Below are 7,559 nucleotides of genomic sequence, written 5' to 3'. Positions count from 1 at the left end.
AGTCTTGCAAAAGACTATGTTCAATATAATAAGTCAAAGCACATTGCTGTCCATTATCATTATGTCAGGTATGAAGTACGCAAAGGAACCATTATGGTTGAACACTGTCCAAGTGACCAGATGATTGCAGACATTTTGACTAAAGGCCTCAACGAGTCACGTTTCATCCTCTTGCGCTCGGAGCTTGGAGTTGCTTCGACCTCACTCTTTCTAGATTAGCTTCTTTGCTATTGTAATAGCTTTGTACATATGACATTGTAATCTTTTAGGTACCATGCACTATGCACACTCCACATTTGCACATTGTGATCTCTAAGTCACTTGAATATTTGTACATAGATGCACAATTCACTTTCACATCATCATCGCTGGTTCATATTTTCACATTGTATAGGGGCTTGGGTTTTTCCCTTGAACTCCCCAAGGGTTTTTTCATCCAAAGCTAGAGACCTTTGTTTGAGTGGGGGTGTTGGAGCTATATATGGCTCACTCTACTCAACTTAGTCTCACCTATATATTTGTATCTTGTCCTCAATATGAATCATTCTTTGGGAGCGTATATGGTGTGTCTCTTGTCTCGTCTCTCTCTTTCTCTCTACATCTCAACACTTATGAGCCGTACAACCCAGTTTAGTGCATAGTATGGGTCGGGATTGCCCAAACTATATTGGATGGCCACAAGACTTTGCACGTGGGGAAGAGTATAATTTTTCCATCCTTGCAAATTTTTTCAGCCATCTGATATGGTATGGGCAGTCAAGGCCCATACTATGTGCTAAAATGAGATATATGGCTCATACAACAAATTTTTAGCACATAGTATGGATCGAGACCTCTCAAACCATATTGGATGGCCTTAAAACTTTGCATGGATTGGGTTAAGTACTATTTTCTCACTTGTGAAAAGTCTCATAGCTATTCGATATGGTTTGGGTGGTCAAAGCCCATACTATGGGATAAAATGAACCATACGACCCATTCTTGTGCATAGTTTGGTTCGAGACCACCCAAACTATATTTGATTGCCAAAATATGTTGCATGGGTGGGGAGTGAGCTCTATTCTGCCATCCCTAAAAATGTCTCATAACCATCCGATATGGTATGGGCTATGAAGGCCCATAATATGTGCTAAGTGACTTTGATTTTGACCTACAAAAACTATAGAGCCTGTTAGCCCTCCGGGCTTTTTCATTTTCCCTGCAGGCCCCGTCAGGATTTTTCATTTTCTCGGCGGGCCCGTCGGGTATTTGCAGTAGCCCGACAGGCCCACCAAAAAAATGAAAAAGCCCGGCAGGTGTAATTATATATAGTAAATAGTGTGCTAACCGCAGTCTTTTAGCTAGGCAAATCCTTGGGGAGTGTATCCAAGTGCCGAGTATAGTCATCTCCTCATGAATTGACCTAAGGTTACAGAGTCACAGTTCTTTTTTTTGGGCAGAGCCTGATTCTTAATTCGATAACCACTTCTAAAAAAATTTAATTCGTTTACCGACATAAAGGTACGAAACCAAAACAACTGAAAACTTGGAGGATCATGCTCATTGCGAAGAAGCCATTGGTCCAAATGAGGGATGTAATTGATTTTAGAAGATGAGCATATGTAAATGACGAGTCGATAGTCAAGGGTCAGATGTCCTCTACTAGTGTACTGGGCATATAAAGATCCTTGAAGTCTTGCATTTGAGTTGATTTACACTTGTCACTCCATAATATAAGGGTTAAAATAGCTTTTATATATTGAATCGGTTGCATGGGTGGGCTACAATCCTTCACTAGGTACAAGTAGTCCTCAATTGAGTGATTATATTGAAGATTTATTTGCGTTAGTTCATGCATTGGTTTATACAGAGAGTGCATTATGTATTACGATAGATTATTAGTGCATGAAATGACCAATCATATATTTTATTTCTTTCGTTTTTTTTTTTGTAGCAAATGAAATTAGATGTGTCTTATTGTTTGCAAATCAAAGTGGATATATAAATAATTATTATAATAATAATTGCATAGAGAGATTCATAGCATTGTTATAGTTATTATGCCATGCATAGACTACATTGCAATGTGTATGGTTGCTCACAATATAGGTGTCGATATGTGGATTGTCTAGCGTGCATTGAAAATCTCATATTCTGCATCATGGTTACTTTCATATTGAATGGTTTTTAAATTATAATATATATTGAAAATTAAAAAAATGTTTCAAAAACTGAACATATTGTCCTTTTATCTTCAGTTTTAATTTAAAAGCAATGGAGCAAAATGTGGGCACAAGTGGTATGAAGAAGCCAAAGAATAAAAAATCTCCTGGCAAAGAGTGGGATTATGCTCACAACATATGCGGCCGATAGATGGAGTGGCAATGTAGATTTTGTCACACAACAAAAGTAGGCGGTGCACCACGTATTAGGGATCATTTTCTGGGTAGCGCTAAAAACAATTATAAGAAATGTGAACATTCTCAGGCACTTGCAGTTGCAAAGCATTTGAGAGAAGAGCTCGCCAAAAAGGGTGGCAAGAGACAATAGATATATAGCTCTGTGCTTTCGAGTCAAGAGTTCCCAGAGACAAATGTTAACTCCGCAGTTCCTATAGTGACGCCAACTAACCTTAGAGAACAACCTGCACAAGGAGAGGAAATTCCATGCAGTGTTTCTTTTAAACGTCACAATGAAGATGGACTTCGTAAAATGTGTCAAAAATCATTACATCAAAGCTTTCGAGTGTAGTCTCTAGAAGAAGCACAAACTGCACTCGCCAAAGCAATATTCTTTACTGAAAGTGCTTTGGTCATGGTAGACAACAATCATTGGAACGCTGCTTGGAAGAAAATCGGTGAGTTTGGTCCAGGATTTTCAGCTCCTTCTTATCACACAATAAGAAATGTTTGCTTGGACAAATGTTACATCGAACTCAAAGAGCATGTTGGCAAAATATTTCGCTTTTAGGATGTATGATTAATGTGAGTGATGGCTGGTCAAATGTTCAGAGAAGACCGCTGATCAATGTAATGCTGGTTTGTCCAAGGGGAGAAACGTTTATAAAGGTTCTTGTGCAATTAAAAGTGACAAATACATTTCTGAGGTCTTGATTAATGTAATTAAAGAAATAGGTGCTGAATATGTCGTTCAACTAGTCATGGACAATGCAAAGAATTGTAAAAACGCTAGTAAATTAATAAAAATTTTCTTTCCACACATTTTTTTCAATGGTTGTAATACGCACAGCTTGAACTTCGTGCTGAAAGATTGATACACTAGCGAAGAAACCACACAGTTCGCCAAAATAATTGATATATCACGTCAGGTTGTGAAATTTATCTTGAAACGACAAAGAGTGCTTAATTTGTATAGGATGCGCATGTCAGTGATGCTAAAACTTCCTGCTTAAACTTAGTTCTGCACACAGTTTTATACCTTGGAATCACTTCTATGTAATAAATGTGTTGTGATTGACACATTCAATTGCGCGGCCTTTGATGAATGGCAGCTTGAGCAGAAAGAAAAAGTGAAAGATAAAATTACATGTCTACGTGGCAATGTAAACAAGGTTGCTTGGTGGAGGAGTGTAATGGATGCATACCATGTAATGATGCCCGTTATGTTCGCGATCTGCAATATTGATCAAAGGGTGCCAAACTTGGGCAAAGTATGGATGACATGGTGGTCAGTCCAACAGAGTCTTGAAAATCCTAAAGAGCTGAAAGAGTCTGTAGTAGAGAAGGAGTGGCGATTACCATTCTCTGGCAAACAGCAAAAAAATTTGGCTAAGTATTTTCATGCAAGGTGGAAGAGCGCTCATAGTCCACTCCATAGCGTGGCTTACATGCTCGATCCAGAGTATTGGAATTTAGATCTAATAACCAATACAGAGGTGGTAGGCGAGAATCTACGTCAAGTGGAAATGTCACACTTAGTACCCAATGAGTGTTGTTATCTATCTTTTTCTTTAAGTAGTTATTGATTAATTACTTAATTACAATTTTTAAAAAAGTTAATTAGTAGAGAATAGCTACTTACTTTCAATTTATAGAGCATGATTTTAGACGTAGTTGTAGTTTGATTAACTTAATGAAAGAGTTTCAAATTTGTATCAAGGAGGCGGTAGCAAACAATTATAAGTATATGTAGTCATTAATGAAGAGGATTAAATAGAGATTAGAAACTAATAGCATGAGATTGAAGATTGAATTTTGAGATGCATTTAGAATTGAAAAAGGACAATAGATTAGAGAAGAGGAAAAGATTAGTATTTGAGAGGAGAGTAGAAGTTTAGGACCTGTGAATGTAATCTCAGAAGACAAGTTACAATGGTTAGTAGAATGAAATTTTGATTGATGCATGTTTACAAGAGATAAGAGGAAGCGAGGGAGTGATTAAAAGGAGGCAAGGGAGATTACACAGAGAGATTAGAAGATATTAGGGAGTGATTAAGAGGAGTTGAGGGTAATTACACAGAAAGATTAGAAGACAATATCTCTCTTTCATACACACACACACACACACGAGAGAGAGAGAGAGAGAGAGAGAGAGAGAGAGAGAGAGAGAGAGAGAGAGAGACAAAGAGGTGCACATGGATAAGCCTTTCAAATTTGAAATTCAAATTTCAAATTTGGACACCACTGCTATATCAGATCTTCACCTGCAATCAAAAAGAGAAAGACATGCATACACACACACACACACACACACACACACACACATACACATTTAATGTAGAGCATTTTGGGAGTGCCAATAGCTACATGGAGGAGAGGGAGATGGGAAAGTAAAGAACTGTACCTATCACGTCGTCATCGGTTTTTTCACAGTCTGCAAAAAATTACAAACCCTATTTTAATGTAGAAGAGAGAGAAGAAAGAGAGAGAGAGAGAGAGAGAGAGAATGAATTAGTGTAGAGGTGTGAGAAAGAGAATTGTGGGGCCGAGAGCAGATGCGCAGAGGGCAAGGAGACGCGGGACTAAAGAATCTCACCCGTCGCGTCGTCGTCAAATTCGTCACCATCTGTAGAAAAATCCAAACCTATTATAATATAGAACGCTTCAAAGGCATTAAAAAGTCTCTAAAAGAGTTTCCCACCAACCCTACCAAGGTTAGATTTGTAAAGTCACATGTGTGGACCAAAACTAATGGTTTTCATAATGGTTAAAAGAAGTGGAAAAAAAAACTTTTCACGAAAATTTGCATAACTTTCACATACAGAGTCCGATTGCAAAAAAATTTTAATGAGCCTGTAGCTTGAGAGCGGCTTTACACTTTTGTGAATAAACCCTATTCAGAATACCTGTTGTTACACAATAGGGACCCGCCTCCACCAACCCTCTTGATTAACCAATTTCGTGGCACCTTTTTGCATGTAAAATTGTCCTGCTACAACACGGAAAACACCAAGACTATAGTCACCAAGACTTGATTTACACATAAAAAACTGAGGAAAAAACTTCATTGTATTTTAAATGTCCATCAAGGCTCAATTTTCATAGCATAATCTCCAAGGCCACCTATACTCAAACTAATGTCCTATCCTAAAAGAAAACTATATGACTAACTAGGCTTGAACTTAAGTTTGAGCCACTCATGCAACTACTTTAAAGCCTCACCTTCTTGTAAGCTCTGACTCTTTTGATAGGTCATTCAAGGAAACTTAGGTTTGATGTAAAGCTCATCATTACCCTTACAACTCTTTAAATGTATAATGTAGCTCAAACTTCAATTTGAGTCTCCTTCCAAATTCAAGGCTACTTGAACATAGCTTGGGTTTTTTCTCACACCTCTTGTTGCTTGTAGATTTCTAACACTTGAATATGCATCTATGCTCAAACTTGAGTTTAAGACTTCTACCAAATTCCATGGGTGCCTCCATGTAACTTTGGCTCCATCTTGCAACCCGTGTGACAAGTATATATTTCTAACACTTGGATGTACATTTAGGCTCAAACTTGAGATCGAGCCACCTACAAAATTCCATGCTTGCCTCTATGAAACTTTGGCTTTGTGAAAATCTTTTTAGCTAGGTATTTTGTAAAGATTCCAGAAGATTCAAAAAAATGTGGAGGGTTACAAAAAACCTTGCATTTGAAACCAAACTTAGTCATAGAACTGTGCGCCGAAAACTTAAACATTACAGATGGGCTTGTAAATAGAGCCGATGGACTTTACAAAAGCCATTCAGAAGCATCAAACGAAAAAAAAAATTGGATTCAGTTTTACAACGTCAGAGTAGGTCAACGTACAAGATTTGAGAACCAACATCTGTTCACAGAATTTATATCGAGAAAATGGACTCCGATAAGAAAAATCACAAGAGAGTTCCAAGTCGGAAAAAATCTGTTGAATGTCGTATCAAGAACACAGTATCCTGTTCAACATGCATCAGGTCGAACTATTCATAGATCTCAAGGATTAACACTTCACACATTGGTCTTCGATGCTTCGAAAGTAAAAAGCCATGGACTGATATACACAACGTTGTCACGCATTAAAAATCCTGAAAACTTGTTTCTCCTCTCCAGAATTAACTCGAAGCAAATAAAAACAGATGAGATAGTGTTACAAGAAATAGAACGCCAAAAACAAAAATCAACATGGAAAATCGTAAACAGAAACTTAAGAGACTACACAGAGAACAATATCATTATTCAATCTTTAAACACAGTGTCCATGTCTGCGCATTACAGTGACATTATAAAAGATACAAGCCTTATGTCATCAGACATTCTGTGCATCCAAGAAAAACACACAGAAAAACCAAGAAACACATTTCCCGAATTTGATTGTATATCCTCTGAAGGACGAACAGGTGTTCTCATGCTGCACAAGAATAAGTATCACTTTGTTGACACAAATATATTAATATCAGACGGAATTTCATTGACCATGTTCATTGTAAGCAATAATAAATTAAACATCGTATCATTATACAGACATCCTTCATTGAAACTCTCGTCCCTTTGGCAAGCACTGGATAAAATTTTGCACGCATTGGATATGACCACAGAAACCATTATTACAGGAGATTTCAATATAGATGCAAACAATAGCAATAGTTATTACATCTCTCTACAACATTACATGGCACTTTATAGATTCAGACAAATAATCAAAGAACCAACAACAATAAATTACTCAACGTTGGATCACATTTGGATCAACTCAAGAGCAAACGAATTCTCATGCGGGACAAAATATTGTTATTGGTCTGATCATTCCATCACTTACATTATCTTGCCAGTGGCACATGGCAGGACCTTGTGAAGTTTTCCTTCACTTCTCGGCTTCTTGTTATGTGGATTGAGTTGAGGTATGACTTTGTGCAACACATGTCGTGGGAAGGCTAGATGCGTTTTCTTATATGAGCTATTGCTAATTGCGGTGCCGGCTTCGATGCTTCCTTCTGCGTGAAGCCTACTGATGAAAGGGTATGAATTCATTTTGTTCATGGGCCTCCTAAAAGCCACTAAAATTTTTGTCGTTTCTTCTGTGTAAGCACGCCCATAAAGTAACGCATTTTGTATTGTCTTCTCTTGCTTTGATGATAAGGCTTTCTGCCATTGTATTTA

The sequence above is a fragment of the Adiantum capillus-veneris genome, chromosome 26, assembly GCF_014529385.1.
Source record: "Adiantum capillus-veneris isolate H3 chromosome 26, ASM1452938v2, whole genome shotgun sequence".
Lineage (NCBI taxonomy): Eukaryota > Viridiplantae > Streptophyta > Polypodiopsida > Polypodiales > Pteridaceae > Adiantum > Adiantum capillus-veneris.
The sequence above is the reverse complement of the archived record's forward strand: the minus strand, read 5'-3'. Positions refer to the sequence as shown.